The 22,085-nt window shown below is 34.7% G+C and overlaps 1 protein-coding gene across 1 annotated transcript in view; it reads left to right on the top strand.

Annotated features, from left to right (window-relative positions):
* Positions 1-22,085, top strand: part of TENM3 (teneurin transmembrane protein 3) — a 660,890-nt gene that overhangs the window by 176,976 nt on the left and 461,829 nt on the right. Inside the window, exon 2 of the mRNA XM_087936357.1 lies at positions 10,255-10,331. The gene's annotated coding sequence lies outside the window, so the exon portion shown is untranslated. The remainder of the gene's footprint in view (positions 1-10,254; positions 10,332-22,085) is intronic.

The raw sequence follows: 22,085 nt of genomic DNA, 5'->3' as shown, positions 1-22,085 counted from the left end.
TGCTTTTCTTTTGGTATCAATAGCCTTAATCCATTAGTTAACATAGACTGCTAAATCAAGTTTTCACACCATACATTTATTTTTTTGGATTTTTTTTAATGTAAAGATAGAAATATGACAGTTATGTGCAAACCTGGTAAAATATTGATTTTATTTCTCAGGGTCTCAGTTCACTCTGAGTTCAAGGTTGACAAGGGCAATAATATCTTGTAATTGTTTATCAGTCATCATACTCATCCGGGGTACTTTTTCCAACAAAACCTTTACTGGATTTATAGGCATTCGTCTTTTTGTTTGTCTTGCATCTCTCACCTTTCACACTGTCCCTAAGTGGTAGTAAAAAAAAGATTCTTTAAAAATAGATGGACATGCATTTGGTAATTAGCATAAGCTTTTCAAACATTTCCTTGGTTTCATTCAGCTAATCCAGCCACGGATATTGTACTGCAAGCCATCCAATCTTTCAAGTCTTATTCCCCACTCCACCTCCTTTTTTCCCCTTTAGCATTCTATAAGGGGAAAAAAACTAAGAAAAACAACTTGTCCCAAACTAAATACTTTCCTTTTTTCTGTGAGAGTAACTTTTAATTTACTTTAGGTGACTGGGTATAGTAACCTGATTAGAGATGAGTGGCCTCTAAAATAAAACTCTGTTTGCTTTATATTACATTTTACTAAGTTATCGCTATTAGCAATTTATAAAAAAATAAATTCTAATGTATACTCATTGGATTTAATGTTATCACTGCAATTCTCCAAAAGCAAAGCAACACCTCATTTTGCACTTTGTTCAGCATTTTGGAGGTGAACTTTGATTTAGGAAAAATGATTTGAAATAATTCTGTAAAAGATATAGTTCAGTAATTACAGTTAAACCATATATGCCAAATATTACAAATGGATTATCACCTTTTCAGTAGATATTACATGAAATTCCACTATCATTTAATTTAATTTAGTTTATTTTTTAAATGTATTAAAATATTTTATTTAGTTGTAGATCTGTGCCAACAGTTGCTTGCCTTCATTTTCATACATTTTTACCTTTAGACTGCCTACTGAGGACTTTTGCCTTTCTTAACTAAGCTTTGCTTTTGTTCACTATATTAATTTCACATATTCTAGGATTTTTCACCATCTTGGATTGAATTTTTAAAATATGTTTCAGAGTCAGTGAAATACAAATAGAACACCTGGTCTACTATTCTTTAAAGCAGCTTTATCTCTTCCCGGGATACTGTAGTAGATGCAAAGGATAACTGCTCAATCCTGGGAAAACCTGGCTGCTTTAAAAAGTTATAGCGAGGTACTACGTTTGTACACCAGAACATCTGTTTGCACTTGTGTAGCATATTCCATAGAAAACAATTTCTAAAAGCTAGAATCTATTTGTATATCAAATCTAGTACAGTTGAAAATTTGTCTTAAAATGATATAAAATAAAATAGACATGCTGTAAAGTAAGACAGAAAATAGGGGGAAGGAATACTTGGAATGCTCATCTCTAATGATCTAAGTGCTAGAGCCCACTATAACTACATAGCCAAAAAGGCATTAAGAGTTGTTAACCTGATCCTACTTGGGTTTTTTTTCTGGTAATATCACACTACTAACTAGAGCATACAAAACATTTGCTAGACCAATATTCGAATACAGCTCATCAGTCTGGAACCCACATTACGTATCTGATATTAGCACAGTTGAGAAAGTCCAGAACTATTTCACAAGAAGAGTTCTCCACTCCTCTACTCGTTGCAGAATACCTTATGCCACCAGACTTGAAATTCTAGATCTAGAAAAGCTAGAATTATGCCATCTTCGGTCTGATCTAAGTTTAGTATGTAAAATCATACATTGCAATGACTTACCTGTCAATGAATACTTCAGCTTTTTAAAATTTATTTATTTTGATTTGTCAATCGCTTACAAGATAATAGGTATTAGTATATACATAGTTATAAATACATGAAATGGGTACATATAAGAAAAATAAAAGAAACAATAGGACAGGGATGGTAGGCACTTGGTGCGCTTATGCACACCCCCTACAGACCTCTTAGGAAAGGGGTGAAGTCAATAGTAGACAGTCTAAGGTTAAAGTTTTTGGGGTTTGGGGAAGAAACCACTTCAACCATAACAACACAAGAGCACACAATAGATAAAAACTCAAGGTTAACCACACCAAACTTGATTGCAGTAAATACGACTTCAGCAACAGAGTCGTCAAGGTCTGGAATACTCTACCTGACTCTGTGGTTTCTTTCCCAAATCACAAAAACTTTAACCTTAGACTGTCTACTATTGACCTCACCCCTTTTCTAAGAGGTCTGTAGGGGGCGTGCATAAGTGCACCAATGAGCCTACCGTCCCTGTCCTATTGTTTCTTTTATTTTTCTTATATGTACCCATTTCAGCTATTCGTAACTATGTATATACTTATACCTATTATCATGTAAATGATTGAAAAATCAAAATAAATAAATAAATAAATAAAAATAGTTGCATTAAAAACTAAACAAATACATATGAGAATGGGATAAGCAAGAGTGGAACTAAAAACATTTTCAAACTAAATTAATTGACAACAATAAGAGAGCCAGAGAACACAATCACACAGAACCAGACATGATTAGGGTTTGATAAGGTATAACTGAAACAGCTATACACCAAATAAAATGGATGTAGAAAAAAAAAGCTCTAATAGTGGTCTGATTGAAGGTTCCTTCTGATCTGAGAACTGAGTGCATATTTCCAGAATTTCCTCTCTTGTCTGCTCACCATCTGTTATTACAGATGACAAATTATGTTTTTCAATCTCCTTTTGGCACAACTGCTATGGTACTCTTTTAGTGTAGTGGAACCCCAAAACTGAATATGGGAGAAGGGCTTAATGGAGGACTTATGTTAGGGTGTACTGGGTAACTTAATATCTGTTCTATGGAATCCTATGCATTATTTTTATTTTTGGAATGGAATAAAATTAAAAGTAAACACATAACTTTATGCTGGCAGATGTTGGTGGGAAAATGTATTTTAACAGATTTTTTAAATGCAGAGAGAATGGGACAAAATATAATTCCAAAGAGAGTTTTCCATAACTTATGAGCAAGAGAGGAGAAGGCCCTCTCTTGCATGCCAGAAAAATCTTGCCTCTGATCTTCTAAAAGGTCTCTCCTGCAGCTTTTATGAGCCAGATTCATAAGAAGAGAAATTGTTCTTTAGATATTCAGACTCTAAACCAATTGGGGCTTCTAAGATCATTGCCAAGGCTTACATTCCTCCTGATAAAGTATTTCAACTTGATATAATTGCTGTAACGGGACCCCATCATCATCCCAGCTGTTCTGTTTTGTACCAGTTGAAAATTTCAGACATTTTGGGGTGATACATGGTGGGGGCTTCACCCAGAGTGTCTTCAAAACAGGATATAACCACTATTTGGATAACTTAGCAAATCCACGCCAAACTATAGCCTGTTGTATCATAAACACCATTATCTCACATGAACAAGATCATGATATATACCAGGTAAGCACTTTAATCAAAGATTAAATTATGTATAATAGATACTTTACCACTACCACAATTGATTAACACTAATCAATCAATAAAAGAAATTTTAGGCTTGAAGAGGTCACCTTCACTTCCTTACTGCTATTTGAAAGGAGAAAAAATTTAACAAATACTTTTCCAGCTACACATGGGGTTACCAGATATTGTATCTGAACAAGCCAAGGAGGACATGGACAATTGGAAAGGAGGACAAATTGGGAGGGCATAAAAATTACAGCAAAAAACTTTCCCAAAAATGTGCATGAGCCTACAGCAGGGGTGGGATTCTACAGGTTTGCACCTATTCGCTAGAACCGGTTGTTAACATTCCAAGCAGTTCGGAGAACCGGTTGTTAGAAGAAATTACTGGCCTAATCCTGTAAGGAAGACAGGAAGGAAACATTCTGGTGTTGCTTACAGAAACTGCCTCTCCATTAACCCTTATTACATTCTTGGCAGGACTAGACTTCCTGTCTCGAACTTCTCTGGAGTTTTTTTTCCCTCCTTTGCTGGTACTTTGTTTCTGTGGAGTGACCATTCAAAGTTACAATGGCACTGAAAAAAGTGACTTATGACTATTTTCCACACTTACGACTGTTGCAGCATCCCCACAGTCATGAGAGGCCAGGCGAGGAGATGGGTGCCTCAATGTGAGTGATATTGAGTTGGTCACACCCAGCCAGTCACATGACCACCAAGCCACGCCCACCAACTAAGCCACACCCACAGAACCGATTGTTAAAAAATTTGAATCCCACCCCTGGCCTACAGGTATCTGAAATTATTTTCTCCAGCATCAGAAAGATTGTTTTTTCAATCTCACAATGTGCAAGAGCCAGTTAAACGCAAAAACCTTCCACATGTAACTGATTAAGGTCTTGTCAATTTCAGGCAGCAGTGTAAACTGGCTGGAGAGTACTAATCAATTAATAGGGGAAGTGCTGTGCCACAGAGAAAAACTGTTCAGGAAAACAGAAAATATTAATTTTAGGGGTATGCCTGCTAGACAGAGGACTTGAGGGGAAAATGAAATACTTTTGCTGGACATTTAATAACTCTAGTTACATGTAGAGTGCATCCTGCACTATTACCTCCTCTTCAGTTATTCACCTTCAGCTTGAGAGATTTCAAGGGACAATTTCTTTTGCAGTTGTTCCTTCTGTAGTAACCCCAGCTATGGTAACTTTGCCATTCCTAGGTAGGGCTCATTTGAAGATTTAAGGCTAGGAAGTAGCTAGGCAGACAGCGTCTGTTGGAACATGTACTCAAAGTTCTGATCCTGCCCCCCCAAAATATTTTTCCACAAGCAAATAGCAGGTAGGATGATAGACTACCAACCCAAAAAATCCAGTACATTTTCCTTCTACTACCTATCTGGACTATGTAATAGATAAACTTCTCATTCTTCATTTAAAGCAGGGTGTTACTTCAGAGCAGCGTTCCTTTTGAACACTGTTTTTTAAAACAACCATCCTTCAGGCCCTGACAGATGACAGTTTAGTCATTGCTTATTTAGATACAGTATATTTCTACATATGAATGTCCACAAGCTAATGTATTTCCTTTAAATGAAGAGCAAATTATGTGCTTTTATTTATATACTAATTTATTTTCTTCATTCATACAAATGTGTTATGTTGAATAGATTACATAAAAATGCTGCTTAAGAATTAGTCAGGAATGTTCATCTAAAAAGGAAAGAGTACAAGTTACTTTTTAAATGGCATTTTATCTGTATTTTATTTATTTATATTTGCTATTTTTTAAAATAAAAACTGATACTAAATAATATACAAATTATCTAATTCGTAATATTCTTGTATTTTTACTATTTTCTAATATTAAAATATTCAGTTACTTTCCAGAATTTATAAAGTTTCTTGCAGATACTTACAAGATAATAATTAGAACTAGTAATGTTGCACAACTTTTTAACTTCAGTTAATCTAATTAGTAGCAAGCTACACAAGAAAATGGAAAAGGCAAAAGGTCTTGATTATTCCCTGAATATTTTTGGACAGGTGTTCATACATATATCACAAGAAGGACAGCTCTTTCATGTTACCCTGTCATATGATACCAATTATTTTAAACGTGTGTGACAAATCATTGAGACATTATAAATGGGAGGTTGCATCTCAGCAGGTTTACCAGTAATCCTGGTGAACCAGAAAGAAAGTGTGTGGGCAGAACAGTATCGCAAGGAACAATATGCTATGAAAAAATTCTCATTCCTTAAGGAGACTTGCATTTTAATCAGTGGAATTTTGTCGCTAACTTTATGTATTTTGATTGCACTCTAACACAGAACCCTATGCATGTTTATGAAGGATTATATGTTTTAACACTTAGGGCAACATCATTACATAAAGATCCAAGAACTTACATTTTTCTACAACATATAATTGCTTGAGTAAAGTATCTGTAATCAGTTCCTTAGCTATTATTATGGATGTTTGCTAGCAATAGCTTTAGTAAATGTATTCTAAGGAAGAAAAGAACTTATTAAAACTGTACACACAGATCTGAACATTAGTAGAATAAGAAATAACCTACACAAAAGCAAAAAGTGGAAAAAAAGAAAAAAGTTAAAGAAAAATGAGAAAGAAAAACAGGTACAAAGAACTGGCTTCCAATGTTCTTCACAGAGCTATAAGTTAAGTACAATGATATTTTAGCTCACTCTTATAACATGATACTGTTCTTTGTATAATCTCTCCTGTAAAATCCTTAAAGCCATAAATCACAAGTTTCTTTTTTTCATTTTTATGTAAAAAATCCATAAGAGGTTTCCAGTCACCAACGTAATGTCTTTTCTTTAATAAAAAAAGCCATTTATACATTTTAGCAAAACTATCAACTTCACCAACCATTCCTCCAATGGGTAGTGTCAATGCCTTTCCATCTTTCCATCTCTGTGCATGTAATAATCTCACTTCAGTAATCCTATACTCTATTGAAATAATACTTTTTTTCTAACTGGCCTAGTTTCTAACTATCGTTTTATCAGGCCTAGAACTAATAGTTCTGGCTTCAATTGAACAACCTCTGAATCAATATATGTATTTAAATCCTTTTTATATGTACACCAAGCATGATAAAATATCCCTTCATGTTGTTCACATTTCCAACATACATTTGAAATGCCTGTATACATGGTTTTACATATTTTTTCTGGTACTGGTTTGGCATCAGAAGCAGCTTGGTCTAGTAGTTAAGGTACCAGGTTAAAAACTGGGAAATTATGAGTTCTAGTCCCATGTTAGACATGAATGTCAGCTGGATAACCTTGGACTGCTCTCTCTCTCTCTCTCTCCCTCTCTCTCTCTCCCCCTCCCTCTCTCCCCAATCCACTTCACAGCATTGTAGTGGGGAAAATAGAAGGAGGAAGCAGCATTGAATATGTTCACTGTCTTGAGTTATAATAAAGGTGGGATAAAAATAAATAAATATCAAGTATTGGTACATCATATTAGAAAAAAAATTACTTGAGATCATAATACAATGTAAATTACACCATTTTAACTACTTGTTTTCCTATGAATCCATCTGTATATAATAATCGAAATTCTTGGTCCATCTTATCACATATTTTTCCTTTGTTCTGTTTGTTTCAAACAAAAGTGTATACATTCTGGCAATTACATGTTCACCATCAGTGTATAACTATGCTTTAAATTCTGTCTTACTTTGTGTCATGTTGTAAGTCTTTTTGTCCATCCTGAATCTTTAAAACCAGGAAACCATTCATAACTATATCCTTCTGCAATTAATTGCTCTCTTGATTAGATTTTCAATTTTCTGTGATTTCCAGTAATTCCTGGAAAATAATTCCTGGAAAACCATCGTCTCTTCATTCTTTCACCCAGACCAAACAACAAGCATCAAAATACCGTTTCAAATCTGGTAAACCCAATCTTCCTCTTCCCTTTGTATCTTATAACCTTTTATATTTAATTCATTTTTCCTTCCCATATAAACTTATAAATATTTTTGCAACTGTATAAATGGTATATCTGTTTCCAAAACAGATATTGTCTTAAACAAAAACATTATCCATTTTTATCACAGAGATTCTCCCCAACAGTCATAATTCCAATTTCTACTATTTGAATATGTCTTTCTTCATTTCACTCTGTCTTAATATAATTATTTTGAAATAGTTTACAATTCATACTTATCATAGCAATATCCAGAAATAGTTTACTTTTTTCTCAATCTTAAAACCACTTTTCTTCATCAATTCTATTTGATCTTCCAATTTCATATTTTTTGTTAACATCTTTGTCATCTCATTATTTATCTTAACCTGTTAAAGTCCTTTTATTTTCACATTCATATTCTATCTCTAGTGGATCTTCCAAAATTAACACCAAATCATCCGCAAATACCCGTAATTTATGAGTTTCTTTTTTAATCTTAACTCCCATAATTCTCTCCCCTTATTTTATATCTCTATTCAGCACTTCAGGTACTAAACAAATGTGGAAACAGGGAACATCCTTGTCTTGTATCTTTTGAAATTCACAATGTTTTGTTAGTTCTTCATTTATAAGTATTTGTGTTTTTTGAAAAAATACAAGTTGATCTTCCTCATTCAATAAAACTATTTCCAAGGTTCATGTGTTCCAGAACTCTAAACAAAAACAAAAAAATCCAGTTCAAATTATCAAAGGCCTTCTCTGCATCTAAGAATATCAATGCTGCTTGTTTTTCATTGTGTTGTTCCAAGTACTCCAAAATATCCAAAACATTTCTTTTATCTTGCAATTGTCTTTTAGATAAAAACTTGCAATTATCTTCATGAAAAAGGTCCTGTAAAATTATCTTTAATTAGTAATAATAAACAATTTATAATCGTTATTCAATAAAAGTATTTATTGTTAAAATCACATCTTGTCTCTCTTTAGATATTGGTGTTATATTAGCCTCCTTTTTTGCTATCAGGAATCTTTCCATTCTGTAGAATAACATTCATCATTTGTGTAATGATTCTAAAAGCTCACCTTCAAAACATTTATAGTAAGAAGCTGGCAATCCATCTGGATCAGATGCTTTTTGTGTTTTAGCATTTTTAATAGCTTCACAAGGTTCTCATATTGTTAAAAGTCAATTCAAAATTTGTTTCTGATTCTCTATAATCTTTGGTAAATACTTTTTCTTTGTTTTGCATAGTTCATGTTTACTCATTTATTTTCATCTCTCACTTTTAACATCGATAATTGTGTCTGTAAAGCTTAGTTGATGAATAATAGTTGTCATCCCTTGGATTTTTAAAAAAATATTTTTCTCTTTTTTATTTCATCCAATGTGATTTATACTTTCTCTTTTCTTTTCTTTTAAAATTATTAGATATCTTGTATAAAATATCTTTTTACAAAGCTTTAATTGTAACCCTCCTTACTTCTGTGTCTTTATTAAGATTTTTCTCAAAAAAAAAAAAAAATTCCATTAACTTTTTTTTAACAGTCTTCCACAATGGTTTCTTTTTGTAACAACATCTCATTCAATCTCACCTAAAACATACATTCTTTATTTTCAAAGTTAAATCCATTGTATTCAAAGTAATGGTAATGTCTCCACATTATAAGCATTATTAGCCAAATCCTTAGACATCTTGTTAAAGATATTTTTCTGTCTTTCAAAAAAATAAGTATATTATTTTGAATCACCATATTTATATCTGCATATATCAATAAGCTACAAATTATCCATTACATTAAAAAAATTCTTTGATAGTTTGCTCTGTGTATTTTTAAGAAGTTCTGCATTTCTATAGAAAAATCATTTCATCCCAATCTCCCAGGAAACATCAATTTTCATAAGAAAAATTTATCCATAAATTGTAAAATGCTACTTTATCTTCATTTGAGGCAAAAATTCACAATATTAAAGTCTTAGCCCCCTGTAGATTACTTCCACCCCAACTTATCTGCCTTAATCATCAGTCAACGTAGATTTTGAACATAGCTGTATTTATTTATACATAAATAACTCAATTTTTTCTTCCTGCTAAAATAAATTCTTAAGCCAGATTCCTGTGATTCAAATATTTTATAATTTTTATTCCTAATACAGGTTTTAATCAGATTATGTTTTGCTTCACCCTTTTCAGATAATGAATTTTTTTTAATTTTTCGCTCTATTTATATTCTATGTTAAGAATTTATAATCCATGGTTAGGCCAATATTTTTAAAAACTCAATGCCTGTAGCACCCAACATAGAATTTTCACATTGTTGTCTTGTTATATCTGTTTTGATATATTTGTGGGTTATGTGTATTCATAAAAAATATTTTCTGCATAAAATAATACCTTTGTGTTAAATATATTTGATGGGTTTATAATATATTTTCTATAAATATTCCCAAACACACAAAAGATAGGCACTTTACCTACTTATATAAAGCGTAATTATTAGTGGAAGGAACAAGGGCAGATGATCAAAGCAGCATCGGCTAATTCAATTCAAGTTTCACCCCTATTGTACTTGCAAACAAAAGGGGCAGAGCTTGTGTTGTGATGGTATAACAGAGTTTTTGGCATTTTGACAACAGTGATGGATCCTGCAGACATCTCCATAATTTACACAAAACGTCTTATTAGGAATAATATTACTTCTTAAAAACATACAAAATAAATGCAAAATTTATGTTTCAAAATCCTTGATTTTTTTCCCCCTCTGTGTTAATGTTTTACAGATTTAATGAACATAAGTATCTCTGAGAATACCTGGCATAAGCAGAAAACAAAGACAGAGTGTTTGAAAGGAAAAAAGGTAAGATAGTATATTTTATGATGGTATATTTCAAACTGAATTATTTTTAGTAACCAGACAAATCATAAAGCTATGAAATGATTATTTCACCTTTAAAAATATGGCTATGCTTTATTTTAATTTTAATAATAACTGACAATCATTTGTGAAAAACAGATGCGACTTTAAAGAGGAGCTAGAGTAATAAACATTGTCAGTGAGTGTGACAGAGCTAGAAGAAGGTTGGCTGTTTCAAACTAGAAATTTAAGTATTTAATGGGCAAAGAAGACTTGATTGAATTCTCAAGTTGTCCACAATTAAGAGAAACTGTTGGAAAAATACTGTTTAAAAGATGAGAGGAATTTAGCTGTTATCTCAAAACTATTATTCCAATGTAAATTTTTCTACTCTAGAACTGAATTTTCATGTTTCCCCCTCAGGAATCATAGGGCAGAAAAATGAGTGAACATCATTATATTTTAATCCTGTAGGCATGTAAGTGGAGGAGAGTAATTTAGATCGGAAACTAAGATGGTGGGGTTCCTTTCTAGATTAGGGCCCTTTGCAATTAGATTGGACTTGCAGGTCTTGATTATGCTGAGCAAAATTTATGAAATAACCATGGAGATTTGAAGGTGATTTTATGATCCCTGCTCCACCCTCAGTTTTCTCAAAACCAGACAAACCTAAGTGCAAACCTTGTGAACTTTGAACAATGGATAAATAGGATTCTATGAATTCAGTATATTTACTATTTCACCAGCATATTTTTCAAAGCCTTATTTAAAACTGATGCAGAGTTTTGCCTTCAAAAGTCACTGTAATTTATGCATTGTCTGTTATTTTAATCATTTTATCTAATCAACCAAACAACAAATTAAGTTGTTACAGGAAAATGAAGAAATTATTGATATGGGATTTTAGCAGTTCCTCCTCAACAATATCAGTGTTATTGCTGGAAAGATTCAGACTCCAGTTCTTATTATGCAGATGAAATTGTTTTCTGTCAGAAAGTAGCTTCTTGGATGTGCCTATACCTATATCTGAGTATGTTCTTCTCCTTCTGTCTCCTCTCCCTCTCTCTCTCTTTCTCTCTCTATCTTGCTGATTTCTCTATCACTTCATTAGGTCTTACTATTATGTTTAAAAGTAGATTATGGATGCACTATGTAGAAATATTAATCAAAGGATGTTGAAGAGCAGATTTTCCATATACAGTGTGCTCATTCTCTTATCCAAAGCACCACTTTAATTTATGTTATCCAATCTTCTACTTTGCAGTAAAATTATGGGTTTTTTTAAAATAAAATGTGGATTATTATATCTCCCTGTTACTTCGTTAAAAATTAAATAAGCTTCACAAGGGAATATATAAATCTTTGACCACTAATTTTGCTAAGTTGTATAGAAATGTAGTTGAGTCTTATAACCTAAACATGGACAAGCGTTACCTGTCACAAACATATTGGGCAATGTGCCTGTGCAAGGAGTGAAATGTTTCTCTGTAAAAAATAGAATAAGACTACAGTATTATAATTCAAAGATTAGAGTGGGTACCAATACAAATAGTCCTTAATTTAGCAACCATTCAAAGGCATGACAGACCTCTACAGGGGCACTTACAATCCATTTTGGAAGTTCCAACAGCCACCCCATCACATGACCACATGTTGGACACTCAGCACCCAGGCTACATTTACAGTGGTCTGTGGCATCCACAGTCATATCACCATGTTATATGTCATTTTTGCCAAAAGCAAAGATTTGCTTCTACTTTTTTTGGCAAAACTAGCCCATAGCCAACAATTGCTCCTTAACAACTACAGTTTGCTTAAGAACCACCACAAAAGTCATAAAATTACATGGGTGACCCACTTTATGACCATCATGACTTAGGCTCCATTATTGTTGTAAGTCAAGGATTACCTGTATCAAAGACATATAGTAATATCTATTCTATATTCATTTTGTAGCATTACTTATCCCAGTTTTGAGAATGAAATTTTATCATAATTTACGATGTTAGACTTTTTCCTGCCAATATTATAAGTATCAAAATGGCCTAATTATACAAAAAATAATTTGTGCTGGAAAAACATTGTTAAATTAAGAGAAAAATTTCTTCAGCTATCTACTCTCAATATAACTTTGAATCTTGTGGAAATTGCATTTTCTAGTACTAATATTACAGTAGACTGTGTCTCAGGGCAATTTTCCTATAGGATAATTGTAGTGATTCTTCTATACTTACTAATAGGCATCATTGTACTTAATTTGGAATATCCTCTTTTAGGAATACTAGTATTTGTGCTGCTATCTATATACTACTATATACTACTTATAGAGTTCATCCAAAAACCAGGACCCATGACTCCGATGGGATTGGGATTTGCCAAATTTGTGTCTAGATCAGTGCCATCATGGCTGCTTGCCAACAACATTTCCTAGAAACCTGAGATTGTATAACGCAAGGAAGTGGTATATCCCCATTGTCTTTTCACCTCTGTATGGCCCCGGTTCTTAGTGGCCCCTGTTCCTAATAGGCTGGTAGGAAGTGCCGATAAACAAGCAGCTATTAGTTGCTTTGGAACCAACCCAAAATTTGAAATCTCTTTATGATGGTGCCCAGTGAAAAAAGAACAAGAAAGCAACTTGGATCTCTGCTGGCAAAGTAGAACTTGCTGGGGGTGCTGGCATTTAACAGGTGAGCCTTCGTCCTCCTCAGAGAAAGGAGACTTGTGGCACAAGCCAGAATAGAAGATTCACAGCTCCTTTTGTTTTTCCTCCCCACCCCCACCCCCGCCCAGCACAAATGGCAAACAGGAGGAAGAGGAGGAGGGAGGAAGAAAAGGAGGCTTCATCAGGGCTATTCTTAATATAAACGTAAGCCTATATTATATGTGGAAAGAATAATAACCTAATGGAGTATGGACTATCTAGTAAACAATACATTAGATATAGAAGTACTTTCTTTGTAAAACATTATCAATAATGTCTTTCATTTCCTTCACACTTTGTCTAGTGTCTATTTGTTTCTTCAGAAAAACAGCAATTTGTATGAGTACCGATATAATAAAGCATGTCAATCTTTAACTACCCATTCTTCAAACTTATCTCTTGTCAGTTATTGGAAAATTGCTCCTGTCCTACAGTGAATTTTCCTAGGGTTAGCATTTAGATTTAATAGCTAATGTAGAGACTTGAAAGTTCTAGTGCCCCTGTGAGAGGCACATTGATCAGTAACTATTCATAACTGTCTACTTTCTGGGACAGATAAGTAGTTACTTAGATATGCTGCACCCTAACAAAACAAATACTGTACAATCATTTCCTTACAAAAAATTGAAACTCAAAAATGTAGCTTACATCTGTCAGACATGACAGCACAGTCTTTTTTAATTGTTACTGTGAGCTTGTGTGTGCTTCTACTGTCACATATTCCTTTTTAAATATGTATATAGAGTTCAAAATCAAATATGACAGGGATGAGCAACGTTTAAATTTCTGGTTGAAGTGGAGCTGTAATTGATCATAATCCCCCCCCTTCCCTCCCCTCCCCCCTCTCTTTCCTTCCCTCCCTTCCTTACTCCCCTGAATGAATTCTGGGCAGTAACCAGAAATAAAATCTAATCGAACTATTTAAATCCACTGCAAAAAAAAATTGAGTCAAACCCCTTAAAGATCACATTGTTAATGTGCCAAACAAAACCACACCTATGCCAGAGCTCCATCAATATCCTGATCCCAGTGCCTGGTCTTAATAGTCTTCTGAAAAATTAAGGCAATTCCTCATGAGAGAAAGCCCTGCTTCCTGGGGCCCACGAGGTGACACAGCTTCACTGATGGGAGTTGGGGCATGCCATGCCAGAATCAGAGTTAGAGGACCTGACTCCATATCTGTAAAGAACTTTAAAGGTGACATGCCACACCTTGAATTACCCTAGAAGTCTACCATAAACTATAAAAACCCATCAGGCTTTATGCTAAAAAGTAAATATTAAAAAATTTACCTTTAAAAAAAAATTAAAAGGTTCTCCTCCCCTTACATATTAGGTTTACAAATAGTTATAAGCTTCCCCAACCTTGTCTAACACAAATACTATGTTAAGTAAATAAATATTCCAGTTGACGAAGTCTTCGTCTATAAAAAAAGAAAAAAAGTCAACAAGTTAGCCCAAACTTTATACTAATCTTCAAATTTCTCTGTTAACCATCAATGGTTATTAATTCAGTGCATTACAATAGTTTAAACAGGTAATGATAAGGATATGATCCAGTATACAGAAGACTTTTTGCCCAGTGTTAACCCCACTAGGTAGCCCAGACCAGGAGATTGAGATTGGCTGTAATATCAGGACTTTGCAAGTCTGATTGTGCTACATTTCCTTTCCCTTTTTATACCGTATTGAAGCAGGGAGACACCAGTTTATCCACCTCTGAATATTAACATGTTTCTCAGAGGCCATGGGGCCACTAGGATCTCCAACTTGCAAACCTCCATCTTCATAGGTAATATGTGCTCGTGAGAAGATAACATTGAAACAAGCAGAGATCATGTTTTGCTTGGGTTAAACTGTACTTAGCTCTGCCCAATTGAAACACACATTATCTAGGCACCAGGACTATATAGGAACAGCACCTCCAGCATGGCACAGTAAGAATTTCAAACCATCTTCCTTAGCAACTTTGAATGGCCTTCCTTAGTAACTTTGTATAGATATTAAAAGTGCAGGGGAAAGTACTGCCAGGCCATTAGGCCAACTTCTTCCCCCACACATCAGTGACTGGAAGCAGCTGCTATGGAAGAAGTAGAACCATTGTTGCACAGTGGTCCCAATTCTCACAATCACACAAACTCGGGAAGAGACAAACCAGTGGGATACCATGGTGGATTATGTTAAACTGCTGAGAGATCTAAGAGGACTATCTGGTCCTGACAAAGATGATCCAATTGATGAGTGCTTCCAGGTCTAAACTCTAGCTGGAAAGGATCCTCTTTTGTAGCTGCACCCACACCGTCAACAATATTCTCTAAAAAGTCATCTAGCTGCAAGGTACAAGGGGCACTTCCAAGGATCTTGCAAAGAGGTGTTGACCTTATCCCAGATCCAGGTAACCATCTCCTCACAAGTTTCCTGTAAAAGCCAGAAGGATTGAGCCCACAAGTGGCAGAGGACATCCTAGACATATACTTCATTAGGGGTTATAGGGCAAAAAAAAATCCCCAGTTAATATAGAAAGACAGCTCCTGAGTTATCTCCTGGAGTCTAGCCATGTAGAATCAAGAACTGAGTGAATTGCCAACAAAGCAGATCACAGCAGCCAGATGGAGATCTTTAAATTGGCTTCTCCCCAAAATGAATTAGCCATGCTTAAAAAAGACTGTTGAATGACAGGATGCCAATGCAATAAGAGAGAAGTAAACACAGTTTGCTTCTCTTATCATGGTCAGATCCACTTTTTGTTTCCCTGCAACAACACTCTAAGAATTGTTTCTGTTTCTTCAGTTCCCACAAATACTTGTTAAACCAGTAATCCTTCAAAGTTTGCCCACCCACCATCTTTCTAGGTAATTAGGCTGTTTGTCACCATTTTTGTTCTTAAAATGATTACTTGGGACATTCTATCAGGATATCCCTTTCTTTAAGTTAAATCTATATGTCCATGTTCTCCAAAGAATTAGTCTTGTCGGAGTCTCTATTCTAGCAGTATAAATACCCACTTTGAAACTTGAATATGTATCCTATCTTCCAAAGATATGTGATTATTCTTTAATCAGACGTATATCTGAGGCAACAGATCTTAAAATATTGAACCTATAAGGACAATAATCTCATGGAACAAAATAGTTCATAAATAGCTAGAGAAGGGGTAGTATAATTTGGATTTAATCTTTTAAATATTGTTAGTGTCTGGGTTCTTGAATGCCCAGCTATATAAAAATATACCGGGTCAAACATTCTGTACTTTTTAGATTAATTACAAATGAAACTAGAAAGCAAATCACCAAATTCAAAGTTGTTCCAGCATGTAGATTCAGTAATTCTTAGAAAAACATTCAACCCTAATCTTTCGTTGTTTTCTTGGATATGAGTGTTTTTATCATTGGCCATACCCACCATACCCTTGGTATAGCCAGTAGGTAGACTTTGGTAAACATCGTAGGAAATTGACCATATCACAGTCTCAACTTTCCAAGTGTAAGCTCTCCCACACAAATTGTTGAAGATTTATGCATTAGAAATGATAATATAGATCAAGATGCCCCTAAATATACATTTTAGAATCACTCTTTAAACTATATTCATTGTTGTAAGACTAGATGCTTCTTGAAGTGAATATTTTCATCAGGCTAAATTCATAACTTTCTTTCATGTATGCATCCATTCATACAATATAAATTGTGCTACCACTGTTTAAATAGATAATGGTTTGTTGCCAAAGTGAGTGAACCAAGGGCAGCTGTCACTGTCGTAATGGAGACCAGGAATTATCAAAGTGGTTATTTGTCCTGGGTATACCATATTAGGCAGCTGAGCATGTGAAAATCTGTTTTAAATTCCCATATTGCCTCATTATGTTACTACATTGAGCATTTGAAGGCTTTGTGGGAATTTAAAATGATAGCTCCCAGCCAGCTTTTGACTGTGTTTTTGCCACCCCTGCCAAGAAAACCTGGCAACTTCAGTAGTGGCCCACCAGAGCACAATTTGTCCAACACCCCTTAAGCCTCAGTATCCACAATTTATTATTTCTCTAAAAATATATATATTCCAATTGATTTTAAATCATTCTTTTGAAAAAGTCACATTCATTGTAAAGGATGACTTTTATTATAACACATAGGCAAATTTTATGAATTTTAGAAGAACTAGAATAATTAATTATCTGTGCTACAGAAATGGTTCAAAATTGTATAATAGAAATAAGGAGATAAAGATGCTGCAATGACCAAAATAGTCCTCCAATTAAAAAAAAAATCCAATGCAAACATCAGCTTTGAGAGGATATCAAATATTTTTGAGAGTAAAGTACAATACAAAGAATTACACTTCTTCTCACCAATGATTTCCTTCTACAACTTTTTAAAGCTGTATTCATGTATTTAATATATCTCTTATTAATAATAGTATTTTTACCAATACCCATTTTAATGGGATTTTTATTTATTTTTAAAATTGTTTTAATTACTAAGATATTCCATTTTTGTTTTTGATATACAGAGATCAAAGCCAATTAGATTGAGGAAATTTATAAATAGTAAAAAAATAACATCCATTTGGGATCGTCTCTTCTTTTTAAACTTAAAGAGTAAGAGGCTAATACTCACCAAGTCTATAAATGTTTGTTGAGACCTTAATAACTGACTGGCTTCTACTGTAAGTGTCCTCTCCCTGTTTGCCAGTTGCAGTTTTCCTTAGTTTATCAAGGAATTTCTACAATGAATGATACAAGAACAATAGCTAGAGCCTTGCTAGCCATGTTTAGCCATGGCAAACAAATGTTAGAATCAGACCCAGCTCAGAGCTCCTAACAGTATGGAAGGAAACTTTTTGGAACCGTTCAGGAGCTGTGGAAAGCATTCTTAAGCCCTAGATGTGTTCTAGCAGAAGCCAGCTAGCATCAACCAAGGATGCTTTGATTTGAATTCCTACAAATCAAATAAGAAGATGGTTGGAGAATATGCCCTATATACCCCTTCCAAGAAGATGCCCTATATAACCCTTATGTTTCTTTAAAATAGCTATACCCCCAATTTCATATGTGAGCTGGAAAATTAATTCCTCAACTAAACTCATATTCAAAGCAGAAATAATACGATGGAATTTAAATTACTGAAATGTTGTTTAATCATTATGTTTGCTGTTAACTTGTTAAGTTATTTCAACACAGTTACCAGAGAAAATTCTTAATCTATTCTGATATTTTTCAATGGTTTAGATACCCTTTTTAATTGCAGAAGTCCATCAATTGCCCACTGGATACTGGGAAATGATTTAAATAATGTACTCTATTATAGAACATTAAGGAATTTACAGAGAGTTCATAAACTCTCTGTGAATTCCGTAACACATGACACAGATTGTAAAATTATATACATACTTTAAATGCAGATGTAAAAGAGGGTAAAGTTGTTCATAAAATATAAGATAAAAAAGACTACATTCAGGGACCAAAAAAGCAAATTTTTGAAAGTTGTAAAATAGTTTATGTGCATAATTTTAATGATATTTCTCTTCAAGCAAACATTTTTTATTTGCTTATCCAGATTTTAATCCATATGTTTTTCACAGGCCATCCTGCCACTCCTCCCCCATGCCATTAAAATATTAAAATACAGTCAGTCTGTGTGCAAGAAATGAAGGTGACGGGAAAAAACCTTGAAATCCACAGCAAAGATTAGTAATATCTGAAAGTGGTTTAGAATTCCTAGTGGGATTTCTCCCTCTTTTAATAACAAAGTGCAAAGGGAAAGAATATGCACAGCTTACTTGTCTTCTTATTTCTTTTGATCTGAAAGAACAATCAGATAAGGGTGATTTCTGAAGACAGTTGCCCCCAGTGATAACCATCATCATCAACAGGAGGTATTCAGGTACTGTCACTGGAGCCTTCCACGTTCAGAGGAAGGGTATTTTATCTTTTTATAGTTAAAAAACTACTGCTGGGTTTTCTGTTTATAGCATACATGTATGTGGATGATGAGTGTGTAGAAGTAAAATGAACTTTGAAAAGGAATAAAGTCTGAACTTCAGAGACTGTCAGAAGGAAATCATAATTTAAGGTTAAGGTGGCAAATCTCATGCACACACAAAAAAATGCCTTTGTCCGATAATGGAATAAATAAACTAGTGTTATGTAGTGCACAAAATACCTTATCCAGAGTTTAGCTGGCATTTTTTCCTTCTTATCTGAAGTGTAAAAAAGCAGTTGAACTCTGACTGATATTTATCTATAGACAAGATGTAGATTGTCAAAGGTTAGTGTCAGCTGAACTGAGAAAACTGAACATAGAAAGATTTTGCCAATGTAACAGAATGTCCTCATAGTAGGGTTATGTGGGATACTTTCCTTGTTATATAGTCACAGTACTAGGCATAGTTTTTCTACAAAATTATAGGCAAAAGGTAATTGGATTTTGTGTTATGGTATGTATTGTCTATCTTACTCAACTTGCTACTTCAAAGCAGACATACATTCCATTAATGAAAAAGATTTAGCATCTAAGTACATATATTCCCACAACATTTATCTGCCAGACAATCAGACACTTTATTTCAGTCAATGACTAATAAAAATACTTTCAATAAAACCAACAAGCAAAATTAATCCATAATATCAAAGACTGTTGATAACTATTTATAGGTGAAACCTACATATAATGTAGCAGAATTTTGTTACTTTTACAGAAAAAGATTTCTCCTAGTTATTTAACAAATAATGCAAGTAAAAATTATTGCAACACACTGGGAATTTAATTTAAAAAGAACTAATCAGACTGTTGACAACTGTCCATATAAAACTCTTGATCAGAAGACCATAGGCAGTATCGAGTTTTCTAAGGGGAACCAACCATATCTTGAGTGAATTAGCCTTCATGCAGCCATGTTCTGAGTCCAGAAGTAGCTGCAGAGCTCCATCACTACCATCATATGTTAGATTATATTGGAATGGCTGGGCAGACAAGTGACAGTGTGGCAGTACATGGCTTAGCTCACATCACAATGAAATGGAAAAATGTTAAGGAGATATGCAATTCAATTAGACAATATCACAGAATTAAAACATTGAAATGTGCCACTAATGTATTTATTTTCCTATGTACTTTTGCTTATTTTAGCAATATGTGGCAGAAAAATAACTAGAGAAAAAAAAATCCTGCATAGTTATCTAGAGCTTATTCTGGTCCAGTAGAGATAAATTAATCAAGGAGTTATTTACAACTTGCCTATGGAAATTTTCAGTTATCCCGGTCATGGTTGTCCCAAGGTGCTTTTTCAAGAGGCAACTGTACTTTCTGGTTTTTCTTTGAAGACAATTCGCTTCCCATCCAAGAAGCTTCTGAAGAATTTAGTTGAGGAATGAATTTTCCAGCTCACATATGAAATTGCAACTTGATTTAAGTCAGTTGTGACATGTTGATCAAATGTTTATGCTGTGTGTTTGTGTGAGTGTTTGTGTGCTTATGTGTGTATGTATTCCATCTGCAACCTTCCTTGACAGTTTTTCATAAGCAAACTCAATGTGAAAGCCAGCAAGGAAGGATGCAAGTCACTTGGGTTACTTCATCCTACCCTAGTCTCTCTCATTTGCATACATTGTATCCTCTTATCCCACCTTCTCTAGGTCTGTCTGCATTTGCACATGCTCCATGTGCTCCTTCCCCAGCCTTCTGGTACTCACATTTGCATCCTCCCCTATACACACATGAGTACCCTGCTTCCTGAGTTGCCCTCCCTTCCCGAGTTTCCTCGCATACATGGATAAAACTGCAGTGCCTTTCACCCCCACCTGTCTGTGGTATACCGCAGCATCCCTTTCCCTAACACACATAATCATCACTAAGGGATGAAAACATGTCACATCACATTTTATGACTGCATTATTTATTTAAAAATCTGGTTACAATTGCCATCACAACTCAAGGATTGCTTCATTTAATCTGGAATCTTTGAAATATGCCATGATTGTTATTAACATTCCTTCATTTATAATTTCATGCTCAATTGGAATCCAAGCTTTAGAGATGACCAGGGAACCAACTTATCTAGTTATCTAGGGGCAGTTTGATTCCATTAGACCTGAGGAAGTGAACATGATCCTCAGGGATGTTAGGGCAACTACTTGTTTATTAGATCTTTGCCCCCACCCCCACCCCCGGTTAGTAAAAGCCTCCAGGAGAATGACTTGCAATGTGAGTCCAGGCAATAATTAAAACATTGCTGTAGGAAGGAGTGTTCCTAATACCATTTAAGCAAACCTTGGTCTGCCTCCTCCTTAAGAAACTTTCACTGAATCCCACCTGCCTGGACAATTTCCACCCAGTTTCCAACTTCCCTTTTTAGGAAAGGTAATGAAAAAAGTTGCACTGCAAATGCAGGTGATCCTGGATGAAATGGATTAGCTGGATTCCTTTCAGTTAGAAAGCAGGCTTGGTTATGGGTTGGAGATGGCATTGGTCACACTTGTAGATGATCTCTGGTGGAAGCAGGATGGGGACAGTGCATCTCTCCTTGCTCTTCTTGACCTTTTGGAAGCTCTTGATACTATTGACCATGGTATCCTTTTGTGCTGACTGCAGAAGTTGGGGCTTGGTAGCTCAGAGTTGCATTGGCTCTTCTCCTTTTTTCAGGGCCAGTCCCAATCAACCGATAGGGAGTAAGATGTCCAGTTCACAGCTTCTCCTTCCTGGCATGCCACAAACTTGACACTCTCTCTGCTCCTTTTTAAAATCTACATGAAACTGCTGGGTAACAGCATCATCATAGGATGAGATATTATCAAATATGCCGATAATACCAAACTTTATATTTTCATCCTTAGTGACCCAAATGATGCTGCAGCTGTACCTCACGGTGCCTGAAGGCTGTGGAGGTTTGGATGGGGGAACAGGCTTCAGCTGAACCCTGATAAGACGGAGTCGCTTTGGGTTCAATGGCCCTGGGATCTGAATGTCTATCATCCTTAGTTCTGAATGGGGTTGCACTATTCCAGACATGTGCAATCTAGGAATTCTCCTAGACTCACAATTCCTGCTCAAAGAAAAGGTGGCA

Source organism: Pseudonaja textilis, chromosome 6 (assembly GCF_049901715.1).
Source record: "Pseudonaja textilis isolate UNSWEBS1 chromosome 6, rPseTex1.2, whole genome shotgun sequence".
Lineage (NCBI taxonomy): Eukaryota > Metazoa > Chordata > Lepidosauria > Squamata > Elapidae > Pseudonaja > Pseudonaja textilis.
The sequence above is the reverse complement of the archived record's forward strand: the minus strand, read 5'-3'. Positions and strand labels throughout refer to the sequence as shown.